Below are 23118 nucleotides of genomic sequence, written 5' to 3' on the forward strand. Positions count from 1 at the left end.
TAAGAGCAAAAATGTGCTGACCTTGCCAAAAATGATGAAATAGTTCTTGCTAGCATCCCTATAATTAATCTAAGTATAATGCCATTACAGCGAATGTTGCTTTTGTAAGATAATTCCCAGGCGAGGAAGCCTTTTTGTCCTCACTGTAAAGCGCTCCCCTCAAATGCAGTTTATTGGCAGCCACACAGACAAAAGCGTGGTTTGCTAAAAAGGGGGATTAGGTCTGGAAGCAATATCTTAATCAAATTCAAATTTTCTTCTGTAAAACAAATCTTTGGGCTTTTGCTGAATTAGTAGCATCTAATGCCTTAAGATAGAGACATGAAACTGTGCAGTAAAATAATGCACAGCTGGAGACTGCACTCTGCCATCCTGCTTTTTGCCATTTACAAGTGCATCTATCTAACCTCCCACCAACCCACCTACACATTATATGGTCATAAACTACGGAGGCAATGTCTAAATTATACTCTGAAAACTCCAGGTTAGAAAACAGGGCAGTGAAAGAATTCACCTCATGCAGCTTATTCATTTCTGTAGGAACAGAAGGCTCCGATTCCACCTTGGATGCAGCTCATTTTGAACAAAGCTCCTGGATATGCAAGCATAAATTAAGGCATTATTGGGATTTATGCAATGAGGTGCAAAAGGAAAGTAACAAGACAGGGAACTATTTTTAAAAAGGGGAAATGGTAAGGGGAGCAGGAAAGCAGTTGGCGTAAGAAGACAAAGGCAAGTGGGAAGGGAGTTTGGGAGGGCATCCAGGGAGCAGCGGAATCATGCAGTGTGGGGCCAGGGACAGCATGATCTGTTCAAGATGAGCTGTAAGCAGCTGTCATGGGATGGGAAGGGTTGGGAAACAGGGAGTCTTGGTTGAACAACATACTGCAAAACCACACTAGAGCCATGTCCTTCCAGTCTAGGAATACCCAATGGCCAGCCCAGAGTAAGTGAGGCCAGCCCAGAGCTTGAGAATACTGCATCTCTCATAGTTCCCCACACGGGGCAGCTGTTTGTAGCTCAGTGATAAGAATCCAGGTTCAATCCTGGCTGTCTACAGGTAGGGCTGGGAAAGACTTATGGATGAAATCAGGAGAACCACTGCTAGTAGTGTGGTCTGACCCTGTATAAAGGCACATTCCTGTGATTTAACTGTAAATCAGTGGGGGATTTGGACACACAAGCTACTTCCATAACACATCTCCATTCCTCAGTGTTCTCTCTCTCTCTCTAAGGCAGAATGTGGAATCTGTATGTGTGAAGAATTGTACATCTTCACACAGGCCTTGATATACAGTTCGGAAAACCCTGGGGTACTGACATAAAACTAGCCCTTCTTGAAAAGATACTCAGCCTCTTAGCAATTTCTTATTTGATACAAAACTGTCATTTAACTCTTTTTCAAACCTGCCTTTATTCCTTTTCCTTTGGGGGGGAAGGTTCCACTGTAGATTTCAGAATCAATTAAACAATAATTAAGCATTGATTTGGGAATGCGTAATCCCGCAGTTTTGCACACTTCTCGTACAGTTCATTTTAGCTAATGATGAAGCTGTCAGGCAGAGTCCAAAGTCTTTGCTTTATGAATTGGGCAATTCCTCACCCCCACCCAAAGCTCGTTTGTTGAATAGAAACACTTAGCTGTTTTTGAAGTTTGTATGGGTTAAGAAGAGGGACAGATGTAATATACTGCATCCAAAGTTTCTTATCAGCAGTGCTAATTGTCAAGAAAAAGAGGAGCCGGAGCTCACCATGAACCTCTCCCTTGTTCTCATAGAAAGGCTATGGTGCTCACCTGAGAGGTGTTGGTGAGCTCTGGCTGGGGAAAAATCCCTGATGATGTGTGCCAAAATGGTAGTGCAACATCAACCCACCCTCACAGTGGCACACCAACACTGCTGGTTTCAAGACTGTTGTTTGTTTCCCTGGAAGAGCACTTTTGACAAGTCACCTGCATTTGTTTAAATTGCAGTTGTTATTTGCCAGTGTGCAAATTTATACATATAAACCAGCATATACAAATCTGTGTCTATGTCTGTTCTCTCTCTCTCTCTCTCTCTCTCTCTCTCTCTCGCTTTTGGAGATACATTTCCTTTCTGTGGGGTGAGGATGCATAAGCGGCCACTCTCCAGTTCTTTTAGAAAAGGCTTAAAGTTGCTAAGCACTATGCAATTACATCTGCACTTGTTTCGGTTGTGTGAGCAGCCCGGAAGGCCGAAGGGCAGGATAGAGATGGAAACCGAAAATAAATTGCAACTGAATGAATAAGCAAATGCAGCCCGGCGCAGACCGAGAAAATGTCTTCGATGTTTGTCGGATCAAAGGCAACTCATCAACACACTTTTAAAATTCTGAATCTGCATAATATTGTCCCAGCTTTTCAACAGTCTCAGCTGGCTGCCAGCTGCTGAGCACGGGGAGGATTGCTTCCCCCGCCGCCCCCCCCTTTCACAAGCTCAAAACCGCCACTTTCCTTGCAGAACTCATTCTAGATTAAGGATGACCTCACCTGTGACCAGGTTATATTGCTAGACATGACAATCTGTTCTTCACAGCTAGCATTACCCAGCACAGGGTGTGGCTATGTACCTGGGAGTTGTGAAACATGACCACAACACAAGAAGGGTTACTCCAGTGCCTGGAGCTCCATTCCTGAATATGTACAGTGGTACCTCAGGTTACAGATGCTTCAGGTTACATACGCTTCAGGTTACATACTCCGCTAACCCAGAAATAGTACCTCGGGTTAAGAACTTTGCTTCAGGATGAGAACAGAAATTGTGCGGCAGCGGGAAGCCCCATTAGCTAAAGTGGTACCTCCAGTTAAGAACAGTTTCAGGTTAGGAACGGACCTCCAGAACAAATTAAGTTCTTAACCCGAGGTACCACTGTACTTGGTACTCCAGGGGGCATCCCATTAGGGCAGAGGTGGGGAACCTTTTTCAGCCCTATTCTCTTCTGCACAAACTTCAAGGAGCCACATATCTGTGGTGGGCCAAGCCAGAGGCAAAAGTGGACAGTGCAATGAATGAAAATGTTACCTTTGTACAGTAGGCTGCTTTCTACACATCCCTCTCCCTTTCTACCATCTAATCAGGCAAGAGGCATAATCAGGGTCCAAAGTAGGGCAGGTGATGGCCGTGGCCTGGGGAAGGTGTGCAAGCTGGGGAGTGTCCTGAAGGCCATACAGAGAGCCTGCAGGGCCACATTTGAACCTGAGGTTCTGCATCCTTGCATAAAAGGGGGGGGGGTCAGTCAAATTTAAGGAAGATCATTCTAGCAACTATTCTGAGCCATGACAGATGATCAGAGCTTGCAGGTTCAGAGAGACAGGATGCCACTGAATTGCAGCTGGGAAGGAAAGGTGAGCTATTGTCAACATGGCTCGCATTTGCATAGGGATGGAGAAGTCCAAATTTTTAAAGCCACTGACCTCATTAATAGCTCCCAAACTAATGCATGCATCAGGATGTAATTTACACTTCTCCAAGTTTTTGAGTTGTTATTGGTTTTTTAAAATGTGCCAAATGTACCAAAATGTTTCTTTTTAAAATAAAATACTCAATTTAGGGTAATGTGTACATTGAGATTAAATGTATATTAAAATAGGCATTCAAATATGACTGTGAGTAGGTTTTTTTAAAAAAAGATAAATAAAATAAAAATGCAGAATTTTGATGGATTTATGAATGAACATTTGAGAACGGACACAGACCTGAAATGGACTGATGTATCCATTCCAAACTTATGGGCTTCCCAGAGGCTACACCTTGCTATCTTCAACCTGGTGGTTAGCAGGGGTACCAAGAGGATTTTCTGTGCCCGGTAGCCTACACTGTATGTGAATTACAGGCCCTCTGACCCACTTGCAAAAGATGACATAGATTTGCATTAAGAATGTGCATGTGCTTTGCATCATTGCAAATGTGTGTTCTCTTTTTTTGCAGGCAGAGTGGAAGGCCTAAAATATGTTGGTGGCCACAAATATTAGAAAATGTCTAATGGACATAATGTGAACAGGTGAACATCTGGCTTTGTCAGTCAAGCTGAAGCAGAGCTCCTGGAGAGCCCAATCTGATGCTGCCACCTACAATGTTATTCTTTTTAAACTTTATTCGTTTTAAGCATGTATCATCGGGGGAGGGGGGGTTACAGGCACTTGTCCCTTATACCGCTGCCCAGACACTTCATTCCTTTGAAGGGGCACTGTGAAGAGTTCCGGATGCCCCAGAGGTATGACATCATCTAGTAACTGGGCCTTAACTTATATTTCCAGCAATAAGGATTCAGCTTCTGAATGAACTCAAACACAAGAGCCTCACATTTTGGCTTTTAGGTGGTTATTGAAAGCTTTTAAAGAGTACATTCACCAACAATCACTTTTTCTTATCAAGAAATGGGAAGCCTATGGAGATGGTTTCGTGAGATTTACAGGCTCTATTTGAAATCAAAGGTTATTCTATGTACTGCCGTTAAGGACTGTTAATGGTACTTGATAATATTGATGTCACTCTTTATGTAAAGCAATATAATTAGTAATGCTGTTACTCCTATACTTCCTTTGTTGCCCTAATTGCATCACCATAAACATAATTTACTCCAGAGGAATAAAGAGAATAGTGTGTGTTTGTCTGTTCAGTTGCTGGTTCCTCCTCCCAGCACGTCCACTGAAAGGCACAGAGCAGAGATGCAAAAGGCTACTTGTGCTTTCCAGCACCGATGATACAAGCAACTCCGAGGTTTCCTGACCTAAGTAACAAACTCAACACGGAAGGCAATATATCAAACTGACAGTATCACCGTGAAAGGAGTGAGAGAGGCGGAGGAATGGAAGAAAAGGCTCAAAGTGTGACTGTTGCAGTCACCCATGGTGATCGCCTGGAACTCTTGATTGATGACCCACCCAGAATCAGCAGAGAGATCCTGCAAGGTTGAATTCCAAGACTGGAACTGGAATTTGGTCTCAGAGCTAGCAGGGGGGTGGGGTAGGTGGGGGTAAATTCCATACCACCTCAGACCTTCTTGGCCATTTTGCAGCAAAGGAAGTGGAGAAACAGCAGGGCTGGCTCAAGAAAAGCAAGAAAGGGGAAAGGTGGTATTCCCCTATCCCACAATTCCACTTGCAGAAGGCAAATAGACCAGCAGTTGAATCTTACTTCAACACTGGTGTCAACCATTGCACCTGATTAGCACAGGACTAGTTTGGAGGGTATACAACAGGCTATACACAGCCATGTGCTCTAGGGTGGGGCTCAGAAAAAATGTTTGTGGGAGCTGTCATCACCCCTATAATCTGCCACCTGAGCAGGCTGCCTCAGTCTAGCAAATGACAGTACAAGCCCTGCAGAAACAACCACTTGATAGAATCCCAGAGCTCAAAGATCTCTCACCGCACACAGAGCCAACTCAGTCAGTTGACCAGCCAGATTTTGTCAACTGACCTCCTATTTATTATTTGACTGCTATCAAAATACTCCATGAAGCCAAGAGCACCCTTGTGTAAGCAGCGCTCTCCTTTTTCCATTGCATCATTATGGAATTCAGTGCCAATTAGGAAAAAGTGAGGGCCCTTTGCTCCTCAGTCTGGCAGGACATAGGAAAACAGGAAGCTGCTTTATACTGAGTCAGACCAGTTGGTCAGCCTAGCTCTGTGTTGTCCCAGACCCTCCAAGTGTCCCTATTTTCCAGGGAGGTCCCTGATTTAGAGAAGCCATCCTGGTTTCTGATTTGATCCCGGAATGTCCCACTTTTCCTTAGGATGTCCCTGTTTTCATACAAGAAATGTTGGAGGGTATGGAGTTATCCAACCCCTGAACCATCTGAAGGCAATCCTGTATAGGGAAGTTTTTTATGTTTTATGTTTAATTATGTTTTTATATGTGTTGGAAGCTAGATAGAGTGGCTGGGGCAACCCAGTCAGATGTGTGGGGTATAAATAGTAAAATTATCATTATGGAATGGGACGTCCCTATTTTCATTGGAGAAATATTGGAGGGTTTGTTGTCCACACTAAGGGGCAGTGGCTCTCCAGGATTTCAAATGGGGGTCTCTCCCAGTCTTATCTGGAGATGTGGGGGATTGGACATAGGACCTTCTGCATGCAACGTAGATGCTTGGCCAATGAGCTATGTTCCTTCCCATAGACCCTACTTAGGGTCACACATGTGCCACTCTCATTTTTCTGCCTAGAAAATGTCTCCACTTTCTCCCATTCTAATTAAACCCTAAGACTCAGTCCAACTTGATAGAAGCCAGATTTCTGCATGTTTATGGGATAGCACCATTAATCCCTTAAGAAGATGAATTTACTTCAGTGACAAGCAACATTCCACCAGCCCCCTGCCTCCCTCAAAAATGGAAGTACTAATCCAGGGCCCCATTCAGAATGCACAGAAGTGCCCCCAAAATGTGCACTACCACATTCTGGAACAAAGCAATACACATTAAGTCCACAGTTTTATACCCCTCTTGGTAAAGCCTAGGCACAGGTTTACCATCTTATTAAGAGCCAAGTTGGAGATATTTCTCAGCCCAACCAGGGATTGAACTGACAACCTTCTCAATGCAAAGCAAATGCTCCACCACTGAGCTATGGCCTCTTTTTTGCCATCTTAGTATCATTTACACTACAATAGTTTGCTAGTTAACATACCCCCCCCCCCCATTTCCTTGTCACTATCCTAATTTGATCAATACTTTATCGGTCAATTGGTCAAGTTCTTTGTTGTTGCTGCGGCTGAAACGACAACCCTTCAGCCACCACCAAATAGGACAATATAAAGTGGTCTCCGTATGACAGCCACATTTGTGCGGGCGCTAAGTCAAGCGCAGAAGAAAAAGAATATTAACATTAATGCACGATGTTGGCACTCACATTTGCCGGGAAGAATGCAAATTTGAACAACAGACTTCACAATGCTAGCCCTGAATTGTAATTCAATTTATCCATGAAACCAATTTCTGTCCTCGGCGTTTTATGTTTTATGGTATGAAACAGAATATTATTTGCTGTAATGTCGTTTATTTAACCCTAACCTGATGCTGTCCGACGGTGGAGGCAGATATGCTGAAAATGTTAATAATACGACATGCCGTGCAGATTAAAATTTCAATTGTGTTTCCCCTCATCTCCTTTAGAAAGTTAATGAATTAATGAATCTTTAAAGGACAGTCAGGGAGGCCTTCAAAAGAAGATGCCTTTTTGAGTAAGGAGAGAAAGTGGCAGATTACAACTTAATGGCTTCAGAATAATGGTGATTTCCCTATTTTTTCTCGACTCGCCTTGGCTCAGCTAATGGCTTCATTAACCACACTCCCCCATCGAATAATGGAAGACCATGTGACATCCATCTTAGTCACATCACAATAAAACCAGTTAAATACAATTCAGCTACCTGCCTGCTTGCTGGCAGTGTTAGAAGGCAGAATTAGCAACACAATCAATGCAAACTTGAGTATATGCATATATATATATATATATATATATATATATATATATGTAGTGCTACTGAACTTTTGAAAACACCTCTATGCTGATTAAGTAGCTGTAGAACATGAGGTTTCAAAATGTACAAAAAGCCTCCCCAGTTTGATGTCAGAAAATAAGAAGGGTACCATGACTGAAATTCAAAGGGAGATATTCAACTAGGTCATATTTCTTAGACCCATTGATTGCTCCAAGCATGTCTTAACAGTGTTCTCACTATTCAGGTAAATTGCTCCCTGGTTATCAACTGCTTTGCAGGCTGTGGTTGCACAATGCCATGTACTTCTGATCTCCCTATCCTACCAGCAGTGCTTTTTTCCCTCAGGGGATACAGGGGTATGCATACACCTAAGCATTTTGTGAATCTTTCTACTTTTGTCCATTTACTGTATTTATTTTTCCTGATTTGAACTATAAAATGATGGTTTTCTTGAGTTAAAATAAGAGTACCCCTAAACATTTTTTAGGAAAAAAAGCACTGCCTACCAGTAATGTTCAGTGGATGAAAGGGGGTACAGTTTGGCACTATATATATATATATATATATATATATATATATATATATATTGCAGGTAGACGGCCCCAGGATCATTATGTGACATCAGCAGCCAGCTAAAGGGAAATATTATTATTATTACAATTAATGTACTAATCACCTTCCAAACCATCACCTGAAGGCGACTTACACATAAGATAATTGAAAACAGAAACACAAATACAGCAAATGCATTTAAAGCAAGACTAAAACCTAGCATGTGGACGCTCATGGGAAAGACCCATTTATCCAGCAGGGAAAGCCTGTCGTAACAAAAATATCTCAACCAGAGACCCTTGAGAACCATTGGCAGTCAGAGAAGGCCCATACAGGAGATAATGGACAAACCTATACTGGTGAGTTATAACGTTATAAATGTGTTATAGAAATGTGACACCAGGGGGCGCTGTACAGCAGTCAATGGAAAATTGCATTAAGAGCTATATAACGTTTTTTCCCCTTAGCTTTTTTTTATTTAGATCAGTGTAGAACCAGCCAATGTTTACAGGCTGCAGGCAGGGTAGAACAGGGGTAGCTGCCAGATGTTGCTGGACTCCAAATCCCATCAGTCCCAGCCAGCATGGTCAGTGGAGAGGAATGAAAGGAGTTGTAGTCCAACAAAATCCAGAGGCCTGCAGGATTCTCACTTCTGATGTAGAGAGAAACCCTGTCCATGTAGCAGCCCCAAATATGATGTAGTGATGTGTTAAGAGAGCAGTGTCTGGCCCTGCATGAGCCATACATTTCAATGGAGTAGGTGAAATCAGCTAACTGAGTGCCTTGTGCATGACTTGGGAAGGGCAGTAGCTCAGGGGCAGAGCATCTGCTTTCCATGCAGAAGGTGCCAGGCTCGCTGGGGTGACCTTGAGCCTGCCGCTATGTCTTAGTCTAGCCTACCTCACAGGGTTGTTGTGAGGAGAAGACATAGAGAGGGAGAACCACCACCTTGGGCTCCATAGAAGAAGCAAGCGAAATAAATAATGTGCTATCAATAGGTGTTGACCAATATTCGGAAGAGCTCTAAAATTTTGACAGAAGATTGTGTTGGTACTTTTCTTATTACAGTGGTACCTCAGGTTACATACGCTTCAGGTTACAGACTCCACTAACCCAGAAATAGTGCTTCAGGTTAAGAACTTTGCTTCAGGATGAGAGCAGAAATCGTGCTCCGGCAGCGCAGCAGCAGCAAGAGGCCCCATCGGCTCAAGTGGTGCTTCAGGTTAAGAACAGTTTCAGGTTAAGTACGGACCTCTGGAACGAATTAAGTACTTAACCCAAGGTACCACTGTATTGAAAATTGGGGCGTATTTCTTCTAGCTGCCTTCCCTTTCTAAACTCCCCATCCCTTTCTCCAACTAGCTTGTTTCTAGAGCAGATTTTATTATTATTATTTGGAAGAGCGATTGTTTCTTTCAGGAAGAGGCATATCCTTTTCCGCCTTGGCATAAATTACACACAAGCTAGATTTATGTACAATGCAGGGGTCCCCTCAGAATTGGCCTCCTTGGTATGTGAGTGCAACCGCAGGCTTAAAGTCTACTTTTCCTATTAAAGTTTTGGTGTTTAATTAAAATTGTCTTTAATTAAAATGCAAATATTCCAGGACTTCAACAATAAATTGTTTACACTAGACTGAGAAACAACTCTCAAAGGCTTTAGAGGTGGGAGGGGGGAACCCTAACATTGCTGGCTGAACACTCAGACTTCACTCTTCAGTGGAGAGATGCTTTTCTCTCTACAGATTGGCTTAATCTGTTCTAAACAAATGAAACCTATCCCAGCCTGTATCAAAGATACATGTATAGAATGTGAAACAATTCCTAACGTTATCTGCAAATAATTCCCAACGTAAAGCAAATAATTAGAATACTTCAAACTCCTTTGTTAGGGTTATTTCAAACAGTGATTGTTTTTTTAAAAAAAACCTGCCCAAAGTTGTTGTTTTTTTACCAATTTCCGCCCAGACACTGCTGTCGACTGCAGTATTCCGGATACGTCCAGGAAATTCCGGACATAGGGCAAACCTACCCCCCCAGCCAGCCACAGGTAGAGCATGGCACGGCTGATAAAAAAAAAAGTACCCACATTCATATTCATAAAACACTACCAGAAACACAACAGTCCTCAAAGCATAGTTCAAAAAGAATCTTGATCCATCTTGCCTGTAAATGTTGTGTGCTGCTGACATGTTCCACGTGTGCTAGTAATGGACAGATATGTGAATCTGATGGCCGTGCATCCTACTTCATCAAGGACAGCCCTCTGTTTGAAGGAATCATCCCTTTGCAGGCCTTCAGGTTAAAAGATAAATAACTCTTAACAAGAAAGGGCAGAAGCCTTGAACTCGGCACCTGGATAGCAGATGGAGCAGTCACACAGGTCTCCTGCTCAGTCTTACCCCAGTATGGTGAAATGCATTTCTCTTTCCATTTTAGTGGTTACTTCTAAATTTGGGTCCAAAAGTTAGCACATGCAGGGAGGAGGTTTTCCCCCACCATATCTTTATGCTTCTGTTCTCTCTTTTTTTTGGGGGGGGGGTGATACACCTTGTCGTGGGTGGAAGGGTGTGAAGAAACAAAGAGGAAGTGAAAGTGTGAGGAAAGGCAATGGGCTAGGTCCTTGCCACTCAATTCTCACTCCCTATCCTGACCAGGCAATATTTGCTAGAGAAGGACTCATGGGCATATGGCATAGGAAGTCTATTGGTCCACCTAGTTCAGTATTGTCAACACTGACTGGCAGCAGTTCTTCCAGGTTCCAGGCATAGGCCTCTCCAAGCCTTACCTGGAGATGCGACAGGGGACTGAACCTGGGACCTCTTGCATGCAACGCATGTGTTCTACCACTGAGCTACGGCTGGTGCAGGATGTGCCACAGGGTTTTTGAATATTGTGCCAATACCACTGGCTGGAGTCACAGAAAAGCAGCTTCCACACCAAAACTGCAATGTAGAAAGAGCACCTCAGTCTCCTTCAATCCAGCTGGAATTATAAACCATGCAAAGCAGTATCATAGCCATGTGTGAAAAGCATACAAAACATTGCATTATCTGTATATCTGTCTCAATAAGCTATAATTATATTTCTCCTTCTTTTTTTTTGTTAAAAAGGGAAGCAGCCCTCCAAGATTGTAGATACCCATCTTTCTAAGCCCTGCTAAAACCTCGAAACACAACAATTACAGAAAGTAAACAGCCGTAATTGTACACTAAATGCCTTTTTAAAGAGCCAAACGGTGCGTTTATAAGCTTTAACTCCCACTCGCTGTGACTCTAGAACAAACAGTACATTAGTGAACACAGAAACGAGGGGGAATAAAAGAGAGAAAGCCCTAAAGCTCTTTTTTCCAAGCAAAGAGTTCTTGCAATTTCCCTGAAAACTTCTGTGTATGTGTGTGAAACTTAGTGAGCTTAATACATGATTGTATCTCCAGAAAATAACTGCTTCGCATAAAACACAAAAACTAATTTGGAAACAAAAATATATATTCTAATTGGTGCTCCCCAGTAAGGGGAGGGGGGGAGGGAGAGGGGGAAAGGAATCTAAGGAAATAGGTTTTGCCTTATTCCTGCAGCCACCATTGCACACTTCACATTTCTTTAGAAGCAATAATGATAAAGGCAGACATAAGGAAAGGCACTTTGTAAGCACCCACATTACATTCAACACAAGTGTACTTTCTCTCTAGAGAGTCAGGGTCAAGTCAGGAGACACACAGCTCTGCAAGCCTAGAGCAGAGGTGCCGCCCTGCATCCCGCTAATTGGCTAGCCTTCTGTGATGTCACCAAGAAACCCCACCTCCCCTTAAATCCCTTGAACACTTTTGCTATTTAACAATGTTTTGTTTCGCTTTGCTTTTAAAAATACTAGCATGAATAATGAACATCATGCCCCATTTCTCAGCCCCATATGGCACAAAATGGAGTGGGGGGCCAATTCATTGATATGTGAGGTGATACTCGAGGCAATGTTGATGGCGGACATTTCAGATTTCCTAGAATGCTGATTCAGAGGGGAGCTGGCTTTTGCCTCCTGCCTCCAGCCCGTCAAATTTGGAATGAACTTTAAGCACTGAATGTTGCTCAGCGGCACAGCACTAAATGAACATTCGCAGAGCACTTTTAAAGATATGAAAGGAGATAAAGAGGCATTAAACTGAGTTAGTGATCTGCATGTCTGCCTTTTCACAGCACTGAGGAAGGCCAACTCATCCCACAACTAAGGGACCCATTGCAAAAAATCTCTTTTCATATCATGGCTGTCACTGCCCAAGCTTTTAGCACCTGTGGTCTGCACTCTTGACGCCAAAGAGCAGCTAAAAGTTTCACTTCTGTTTTAAACCACTCTGGCTTCCTCTTTCCCCTGGGACAGGTGGTCAGGGGGCCACGAGTGCCATTAAAGGCATGGCTATTTTTGTCCTTCCTTCATTTTCTTTACAAGCCTCAAATGAGTGTCAGGATGCGCTGCGTCCACATCCCAGAAAAGGAAAGGAACTGGATCAAAACCCAAGAGGTCTTCCACCATCAGCACAACGAGCAAGTGAAATCTGCACCAAGTCAGTTACAGGTCACCTCAAGTCTGAATTCACCAACTGAGCTATGAGCTCCATTAAATCAGCCTCAGTCCCACCATGGTGTGGTACCAACAAATTGGTGCATTGTTGTGGGGAAGAGCATAGACTGCAAGATGAGAAGTCCTGATAAGGGAGGGGGACTAGTTGGTTGTGGCTTCCCACTTGCACAGCTCTCTCTCCAGTGAAGTCTCCCTAGTGCCTTCATTAACATCCTCCCGGCGCCAGGTGAAATCTTATCTCATTTCCCAGGCTTTTTATGAACTATAATGATTTTTTCTGTCTATGGGTAGACTCCCCCACACACACCATTGCTGCTGCTGTTTTATTGGGTTTGTTTTATGGGCTACTGCATAGTTTTTTACTGTAATGCATTCTTTTTTATGCCACACTTTATGCTTTTAAAATTTCGTAAGTCACTTGGAGGCTCCTTATGTTTCAAGCAATTACTTTCAGCATCGCAAATCCGACTCCAGGCATCAGCTCACTATACAGCCTCAATGAGGGGTCATCCTCCATGCCAGATTGTAATACTGTACAGTTATTAATGTCAGCCTACCTTACAAAGTTGTTGCAAGAGTTACATTGCAATCCAATGCACGTTTAGTCAGGAATATGTTCCACTGGGCCAGATTCAGCTACTGAGTCCCACTTGCAGTAGTCCATACAAGGACTTCTGCTGGTGCAATGGGACTTTCCCCCTGCTCATCTCTCCCTCCTGCTCTGATTGGTTAGGGGTGGGTGCGAGAACTGTTTGGGTGTGGAGAGCAGGGTCATTCCATTTAGCAAGCTGAAATGCTTGTGCTAACAGAACAATTGCTATAGCACAATACTGAATCCCCCCTACGAGTAAGTGTGTTCAAGATTGTAGCCTTCAACAAAGAATGTTCAAAACATCTGCTATCATAAGCTAGCAGAATGTGTAATTTCAAAGCAAGGTTCCCATGCAAAACTATTTCTCCTGTCTACTTCTGCTGATCCAGAAAGCATGCTCTTTTCCTCCAGAGCCGTTATTTTAAATGCACAGGAGGATATATGTAAGTTGTAATTAAACTACTTAATCAAAATGCATGCAAATTATTTGGACATACAACTTGTATGTCAGATGTCTTGGCTGGGCATCATTTAACCTAAGTAACATTTCCAAATACAAAATCCAATAAAGATGGCTATTAATGGTACAAGTTGACACTCATAAGGAGGCCAATGAATATCTCCCAAGGCTATTAGTCTGAACTCTACCTTGTTTAACTGGAAATTACACATTTCGTTCAGGCAAATAATATCAGTCTGATCAAGCTCTCCATAATTAGCTGCCTTTATTAAGAGAGATGGCAGAAATGGTGTCACCAAGGAGCTTGCCTGCTGAGCTAGTGTTATCATCACCAGATACTCTCACCTGATCTTTCTAGGTGATCTACTCACCCTCTAATTGCTAAGCGCAGACACTTTAGCCAGAGCAATAACCGAGACAAGAAGCAGACTTACAGCGCAACTGCCAACCACAGATCACTTTAAGGACTCTGGGTCATGCACTGATAAACTTCTCACTGTGTCTGTTCTGCTTAGTTTTAGCCACTGCTGAACCATTTCCCTCAGAGGCACAAACATGGAATTTTTCTCTCTCTGCACTTTTAATTATGTTTAAACACACACACAAACAGCAGTGCTACTTGAGCCAAAATAGCTAAAGGAATGTTGTTTGTGTGTTGTTGTTCTGTTATTTAATGCTTGTACCATATTTTATAGCAGCCACTGTAACACTGGGTACAGGATTAGACAAAGCAATCAGACAACAGTAAGATGGACTTTAAAAAAAAAAGCATTGCTGTGCATGTGTGAATGCTGGCAAAGCCCTGAGGCGTTTGTAATACACTGGGCTAGATGCTAAAAGAGGACAGGGCTTGTGTACTTTAAGAGGGGGTTTCAGCTTAGCAGAGCCGGCCCAGGCATTAGGGAGGGCGAGGCTGCTGCCTCAAGCGGCAGAAGCTGCAAGGCAGCACACCCACAGGCTCCCCACCTGCCTGCCACCTCCACTGCAGGTGGAGAAGTGCTGTTGCCATCAGTATTGATTTTGGGCAATATTGCATCCATTTAGGGCAAGATCTCAGCCAGTGCCAATGGTGGTGGTGCTTCTCCACCAGTGGTGGATGCAGCAGGGCATGTGGTAGCAGTGGCAAGAAGAGGTGGTTGAGGGAGTGGCAGTGGCGAAACAGGAAATTCTGCCCCTGCAGCTGACACAAGCCCTGTCCTTTTTTGCAACCGGCCACCCTATTTTTCTGAACAGGTGGCTATGTTCTGATGAACCCTAAGAGTGGTATGGAAAGGAAGATCCCCCCTCCCACTGTGCTACAATCCCATTTCCACCTATGAATATATCAGCAGATCTAGGACACACCAAAGGTGGGGAGGGGGAGGCACTTGAAATGACACATATAATTATCTCATTAAATGCAATGCCACAAGAGGTGGCGAAAACCATTAACTCAGCTGACATTTTAAAAGGATTAGGTAAATTCAAAGAGGATAGCTCATGAAAGATGGAATGGAATTTACATCCACAGGCAGTGGTGACTGCTCCGTTAGGGCAAATGGGGCACTGCTCCACTAAACTCAGCCAGCACTCGCCTGCCAGTCTTTCTCTTTACAGTCAGTCTTTGGGGTGGCACTGCATGCCAGATTCTCCTTCGATCTTCGGTGTTGTCCCTGTAGATCTCAGCAAGGAGGAAGATGGAACCCCAAACTAGAATCATGTGGCTCTGCCTGTCGTTGGCTCCATCTCCACCTACTCTTGGGCTCTCTGCTTTCTGCCACAATAGACACCAGATGCTACTGTGCACGGGGGGAGTCTACTTCAAAATTCCAGGTGTAGCAGACAAAGAACCAGGGCAGGCTGTTGTCTTCATGTACCCCAACCCCTGCCAGGGAGCTTCCCACCGCTATCTGGGGGTTGACAGATGTAAACAGAAGCCCTCTGCAGACCTTCTTCACTCAACCCAGGGAAAGGTCAAGACTGAGCATGTTGGAACAATGTGTTTGTTGAAAGTGGGGCAGGAGGTTCCGCATGCATCCCTACCTCTCCCTCCTCCATGGATATAGAGTCTCCATGTGTAGCACATGGTTGAACTCACCTTATGTTCTTGGCAAATGTGGTTCTCTGTGAGGCTCCCCTCTGTTTGCCCCTTCCATGGAAGGTCAGGAGAGTGGCAACACAAGACCTGGCATTTTCAATGGAGGCTCCCTGCTTATGGAATGCTCTTCCCAGGGACGCTTGCCGAGCGCCATCTTTAGGCACTTGGGGGAAAGATTTCTTTTTTCGCCAGGCATTTGGCTTTAATTATCTGTAAAGGTAAAGGGACCAGTAGTGGCCAACTCTGGGGTTGCAGCGCTCATCTCACTTTACTGGCTGAGGGAGCCGGCGTACAGCTTCCGGGTCATGTGGCCAGCATGACTAAGCTGCTTCTGGCGAACCAGAGCAGTGCACAGAAACGCCGTTTTCCTTCCCGCCAGAGCGGTACCTATTTATCTACTTGCACTTTGACCTGCATTTGAACTGCTAGGTTGGCAGGAGCAGGGACCGAGCAATGGGAGCTCACCCCATCGCGGGGATTCGAACCACCGACCTTCTGCTCGGCAAGTCCTAGGCTCTGTGGTTTAACCCACAGTGCCACCCGTGTCCCACTTAATTATCTGTAGCCATCTTCAATAGGTGGGGTCATAGAATCATGGCAGTTTAGAGTTGGAAGGGACCTCAAGGGTCATCTAGTCCAACCCCCTGCAATGCATTCATGAACCTCTGCTTAAAAACCTCCAAGGGAGGAGAGTCCACTACTTTCCAATGTGTTTTACTCCTGCCTTCTAAAAATGAATTAGGTTTTGATTTTACTCTGTTTTAGTTTTATGCTAGTTTTACAGTACGCGTTATTCTCTTTGAATTTTTTTGGGGGGGAAGTGACTAATAATTTTAATTAATAAGAATATAAAGTTGCATTGCAGGGGGTTAGATTAGATGATGCTTTGTGTCCCTTCCAACTGTACAATACTATGAAATCATCATCTATGTTCATGCAATAAGATTGCTTGCCATTCCAGAGCAGGGTCTTCTTGGTCGCATAAATAAATAATATTACGAAACAATTTTTTGTAAGCTAGGTAGAAAAACAAGCCATAAGGGAAGGTGTTGCCATGGTTTGTTGCTGCTGCTGCTGTTGTTTTTACTACGAACGCTCTGTGTTCCATGCTAGAAAAAAACCCCAGTGAAATTGGACAATTTGAGGTGTCGGCAACAGGCTGAAAGAGCAGAGAAATTTAGGAACAAAGAGAGATGAAGACTATTAAGTGTGCAAGGAGAGCCCCTCCAGCAGGAGCAGCTCGTGACATTTTCTTTTCTTTTGAGAAGGGCAAAATAATTCCCCCTCTACCCATTTAAAGCAGGGAAGATGAACCTTTTGCAGCATAAGGACTGCATTCCCTCCTTGGCACCAATGGGCAGGACCACAGGCAAAAAGAGGTGGAACAATGGATGCAAATTTTACCTTTGTACAACAGAGTAATTTCTACACAGATTCACATGCGCCTCTCTATCCTCCATCCAGACAAGGAAGAGGCATTGTTTGTGTTCATCATCACATTCCATCTGGACATAAACATTCAGGGTGCAAAGCAGGACTGGTGAGTGATGTGGCTTGGGAAGAAGGGATGAAGCATATGGAAAACCAAGAAGGAGCCCCAGGAATGAGGTTCCCTACCCATGATGTACAGAAACCACAATTCTACACAGAGTTCTCCACCTCACTTGACGTCAAGGGCATTTTCCATCCAAAGGAATGCACACAGCAGATAGGTAGTGCTTTATTGTCAAAGATCACACTTACAGTCACTTGTACAGCTCTGGATTCCTACGCACACCAGCCTAGCGTCTAGGAAACTATTCCAAGGTAAGCACTCTACAGAGCATTGCAGCAACAGGGGACCACTCCCCTCCATCAGTTTATGTATCTTTCCCCAGCAGGCTGCATACATGCAGCCAGAGGCTACACCTGTGTGGAAACTTCCTCTGCTCATCTGTCTTCAACCCCCTCCTGGTTCTGGGAGGCAGTGGTGAAGGAGAGGGTGGGGAAGCACCTGGCCCTTCACTTGCCTGACCCACATCTTCCTTGTCTTTTTCAGACCCATCCTGTGCTCCACCCTCAAACACTGAAGCTTCCCTTGCCTCTGACTCTTGCCTCCTTGCTGGTACAGTTCCCCACAAATCACTGACCCCCTCTCCCAAGTCAACACTCCAGCCCTGCTTCTGCCTCCACCCCCGGTGCACACTTGTCAGCATCCTGCCAGTCCCTGACACCTGAATGTAGCAGGTTAATATAGGGGAGGTCAGGCAGAGCTATTGTCACACAGAGCTCTGCCTTCCAGCATCCTGCCATTACTCTTAGCAACCACATCTGCTACAGCCTGAGGCAGCTACCTCACTCTGAGGCACGATAGAGCTGGCCCTGTCTACTAGATCAGACCTAAGGACCTTCTAGTCCAACATTTTCACTTCACATTGGCCAACCAGAAGTCTACAAGAATCCCACAAGACAAAGGGTGAAAGCACCATACTTTGCCTAAATTTCATAGCTGAGTCTTGCTTCTTTCTTAAGCCCCATGGCCAGTTGCTTCCAACAACAAAAGCAGTATTTAACTTTGGTGGTTAATCCTACCCGGCCTTAATCTAGCACACAAATATATACAGAGGACCACAAACAAACAAATAACTTTCCTCAGAAATGCCAGGGGATGTGTGGTGGTGATGGGGAATACGTTATAAAGAAATGAAGGGCTTTGCATTACTGTCTTTCCTAATGAGATAGAAAGTGGCAGATGTAAAAGATTTCATTCAGCCAACAATCTCTTTTTATGATATGAATAAACTACTCAAACAGATTTAATCCCTTACTAAATCAGATTATGAAAGGCAGACAAAATCACAATTTTATTCAATATGCCATTTTATCCTGTGTGACTAATGCATTATTTGTATGAAGTTAAAGTGGAGCTTTGAAGAAAGGGGATGGGCGGTGGGGAAATACCCTATGAAATAAATCAAACACTTCTCCTTTGTATAATCTTAACAGACAGATCCCATTAAGATTCCGTTATACGTAGCTGTTGGTTAAAATCATTGACCAGCATCCTTATAAATTAATCAGCTGAGGTAATGCTGCCTTGGCTGTCAACATTTACTCCTAATCTACATTTAAAATTCACTTTGGCTTTGCAAGTCCCCCACCCACTGAAATAAGTTAATCGGCCCTCCCTCTTCTGTTGAAGAGTCACGAAAAGCAGAAGCTCTGCAGAAGCTCCAGCACAGGAGTGGATAACCTGCTTTCACCTCAAGGGCCACATTCTCTTCTGGAAAGCCTTCTGAGGGCCACATGCCAGTGGCAGGTAGAGCCAAAAGCAGAAGTGGGTGGAGCAATCTCTGTAAATGTTACCTTTGTACAGTACATTAGTTTCAGGAGTGGTACATCCTGTTTCGCCACTTGAGGTGAAACAGAAAGTGCTGCCTTTCCTTGCTGTTCCTGCCACCAGTGCCACCTGCCCTCCTTGCTCTGCTGCTGCCGTGCACCCTGCCACATCCAATCCCACCAATTTCAGGCTAGATGGCATCAATCTGGGGCAGGAGCTCACCCAAAATCATGTGACATCTTCCATATCCCACAAGATCTTACCAGAAATCAGTGCTGAAATTGTCCAACTTTGGCAGCACGGCAGGCAGGGTGCCTGCAGGAATGTCACCTCAAGGGCATCTGCCACCTGAGGCAGTCACCTCACCCTGTCTAATGCCTGGGCTGCCTCTGGTTAGTTTCTTCACATTCATGCTTCCCTCTCGATTCTCCCTCTATAAGCAAGGCACACAATCGAAGTTCAAGAACACATTTACAGCCAATCAAAAACACTCAAGGAGAATGCAAAGGATGGTTGCTGAGGGCTGTAGCTCAGGACCATTCACAGCCTAGGGAGAATCATGAGGCCAAGATGGAATGCTCAGGAAAGCCCAGCATATCCCACAATCCCTGACGATTGGCCATGCTATCTAAGGGGTGCAAGACTTGTGTGCTAGACTGCAACTCCCATCAACCTTGATGCTGCTTGAGGCTGAAGGGAGCTGGAGCCTACCAATATTTGGAGGGGTACAGGTTTCCTACCCTCCCAGGGTAATTGTTGGCCTGGTCCTCTTGAGGTGGTACAGTCCGAGGAGAGCTGCATCTTTTCCTTTGCCTGTTTCTGAACATGTGTAGGCTCTTGGCTTCTACACACAACAATTCCATTCAAGTGGGCAGTTCAGACAAGCCGTAGATAAGCATTCAGATGTTTGCTTGGCCAGGATCCAAAATAATAATTTGTAGAGCAAGGCATTCCTCTTTACAAAGCATGCACACTAGGGAATGTGCTTAACTGATCTCTGCGGGACTTCCTTCAACTTAAGATTGTAACGCAAGTTAATATGAAAAGCACCTGATGGATTAACCCAAAGGCCCCTCTATTCCTCCATCCTGTTCTTGCAGTGGCCAATCAAAAGCCCCAAAACAGGACCTGAGTGCAGCAGCTGTCTCCCCACCTGTGATTACCAGAATCTGGCATTCAGAAGCATATTGCCTCCAATGGCAGAGGTACAACATAGCCCTAGTTACTCACTTGGCTGTCCAGCATACCTTTCAGGCATTTCTCAACTTAAGGTCACTGGATCATTACAAGTCATCCGAAGCAGACTTCAAATCCCTGCTGACAAGGAATTTGTTTTTCTCTTCCCTCCCTCCTCTTCTGATATCCTTTTATCTCTAGATATCTCCATTAGTCTGTAGATAATCAGGGTCAGGGAGTTCATGTCCAAGAGACACTGCAACAATTTAAACAACTCTTTGAATTGCCAAGCATCATTAGCCAGCTACCTTTGGATAGTAAAAGCTTTCAAGTTGTTAGGTATTCCTTAGTTCCCTTTGTGGGCAGAGTACTCAACTGAAAACGATAGTAGGATGGTTGTTTTTTAAAAAAGAAAAGAAAAAGAAAAAGCTTAGTTGAGCGGACTGAATCCGACAGAATATACCAGGATTTTTTCCAATCTGAGGGCCACATTCCATTCAGGACAACCTTTCAGGAGCCACATTCCAGTAGTGAGGACAAATGGGTGAAACAATGAAAGTGAGTTTTAGCCTTTGTAGAATAGGTTACATTACATTGAACACATCACTTGACTGGAGAACTTGCACTGTAAAACGCGGAGAAGTGCAAATTCTGAAGGGCAGCTGTGTTTGCGCTTACATATTGTTTCAGAAAGTGCAAATAATGTAGGTTCACCTTAAACACGTACTGAATCAAATTTATCCCCCACCACTAACCTCATGAAAGACGCACTGCCACAAATAATAATTCCCTCCTCCATTCCCAATGCACTGGAATGAGTACATTCTTAATATAGCCAAAACAGTCTCAATCAAACACAAGATTTCGATGTTGATGCTTCCAGCAACCAGTACATACTGTGGGTGTGTGGGTGTTTCTGCTGGTTAAGTTACTCTAGATGGTATCAGGTAATAATATTTGGAGAATAGGTGTTTGAGAAGAAGACCGGGAACCTGAAAAACATTTCAAACTCCTAGGAAATACTATCATTTAACCCAGACATAGGCAACCTTTGGCCCTCCAAATGTTTTGGCTTACAACTCCCATGATCCCTAGCTCACAGGACCAGTTGTCAGGGATGATGGGAATTGTAGTCAAAAACATCTGGAGGGCCGAAGGTTGCCTATGCCTGATTTAGCCAGTCACTTGTTTGGAGTTTCCAGTTGCTGATGGAAAATCTGTATACTGATAAGTGAGTACAGAGCATGGAACATAGGTAAATGCCTTCTACCGAGTCAGACCACTGGTCTATCTCATTCAGTATTGTCTACACTGACTGGTAACAGCTCTCCAAGGTTTCAAGGACGGTTCTCTCCCAGCCTACCTGGAGATGCCAGGGATTGAACCTGGGACCTTCTACATGCAAGGCAGATGCTCTGCCACTGAGCTACAGCCACTCCCTGGTGATAGATGTGGCCTGGGGTGGGGATGTGGCCTCAGGATTGTCCCAGAAGGCCATATTCAACCTCCTGGCCTGAGGTTCCTTCACCCTTGATACATGGATGCTGATTAGGGCAAGTCGTTCTACCAAGCCAATAGGTGAGATGTCAAATCAAAAAGAAAGGAAGGAGGGACATTCCTAAGTGCTTTCAATTTATTATCTAAATGAGATAATAAATCTGGTACTTTTTGAAAAACAAACAATAACACACATAATTCAGCACAGGGATGGGGAACCTGTAGTACTTCAGATGTTGTTGAACTCCCAACTTTCTGCATGCAGTGCCTGAGCTTAAGTCTGAGGGCATTTGAGGCTCTCCCCTGCAATCTCACACTCAAACTGCACATACCCACCTCCATCTGATTTACATGGGGCTTATATGGGGCGGTTCCCTCATTGCGAGAAGCAAAGCTACAGAGAACCAGGCAGAGGGCCTTCTCAGTAGTGGCACCCGCCCTGTGGAACGCCCTCCCATCAGATGTCAAAGCGATAAATAACTACCTGACATTAAGAAGACATCTTAAGGCAGCCCTGTTCAGGGAAGTTTTTAATGTGTGATATTTTAGTATATTTTTGGTTTCTATGGAAGCCGCCCAGAGTGGCTGGGGAAACCCAGCCAGATGGGCGGGGAACAAATAATAAATTAATTATTATTATTATTATTATTATTATTATTAATGTACAGTACAACCAACATTTACATAAAGCTGTCCAAAAATTCTGGATTCTTTTCTTTTCACTTGAAAGTTCACTCTTTTGTTTTAGTCCATTCTTGATTTCTCTGTTTTTTTAAAAAAAACCCCGCAACATTCTTAGGTTACTCATTAGCAAAACAACCCACCCCTCCATCACACTTACTTCATCATTTCGACTCATCAGTGGCATACAAGGCTGTGTGTTTTGCAAACACCAGGATCCACTCTGGTTTAACATTCTTTGCAATCTCATGGAAGCCCAGGAAAAATTTAGTTCGTTACGGCATAATCAATTGCGGGGCTTATTCCACCCTCCCAAGCCTCAAACCGGACTGTATTTTATTTCCTCCTAGACTCAGCTGCTCATTCTGACAGATCCTAATCCTTCAACCACATGCAAGGAGCATGGTGAGTAATTCCTTTATGTTTGGGAGTGGGGAAACTGAAAATGATCCTAAATAATTACTTTGGGGATGTGCCTAATACAAATTCCCTAAATAAACACACTTTAACTTCCAAAAAGAGAACAGAAGGGGAAAGAGATGGGATTTCTTTTCTTAATGAGTATTCCATTCAGTATTTCAATTTCCTCCAACTCCTACCGTGAAAAAAAAGGGGGGGAATCTATCTACTGCATTTCACACGTACCCATTAGGCAACATTGAACCATCCCGGTGTTCAGAGGGAAACAGTTATTTAATAAGTGATTTGAGGCCTCAGGGCAGTA

The 23118-nt window shown here is 44.0% G+C and overlaps 1 protein-coding gene and 1 non-coding gene across 5 annotated transcripts in view; both read right to left on the minus strand.

The window, feature by feature from the left end:
* The window catches only part of AFF2 (ALF transcription elongation factor 2), a 388341-nt gene that overhangs the window by 359432 nt on the left and 5791 nt on the right, over positions 1–23118 (minus strand). The window lies entirely within an intron of this gene.
* On the minus strand, positions 21581–21655 carry TRNAA-UGC (transfer RNA alanine (anticodon UGC)). The gene has a single exon. It is a non-coding gene; the product is annotated as a tRNA-Ala (tRNA).

The sequence above is a fragment of the Podarcis raffonei genome, chromosome Z (assembly GCF_027172205.1).
Source record: "Podarcis raffonei isolate rPodRaf1 chromosome Z, rPodRaf1.pri, whole genome shotgun sequence".
NCBI lineage: Eukaryota > Metazoa > Chordata > Lepidosauria > Squamata > Lacertidae > Podarcis > Podarcis raffonei.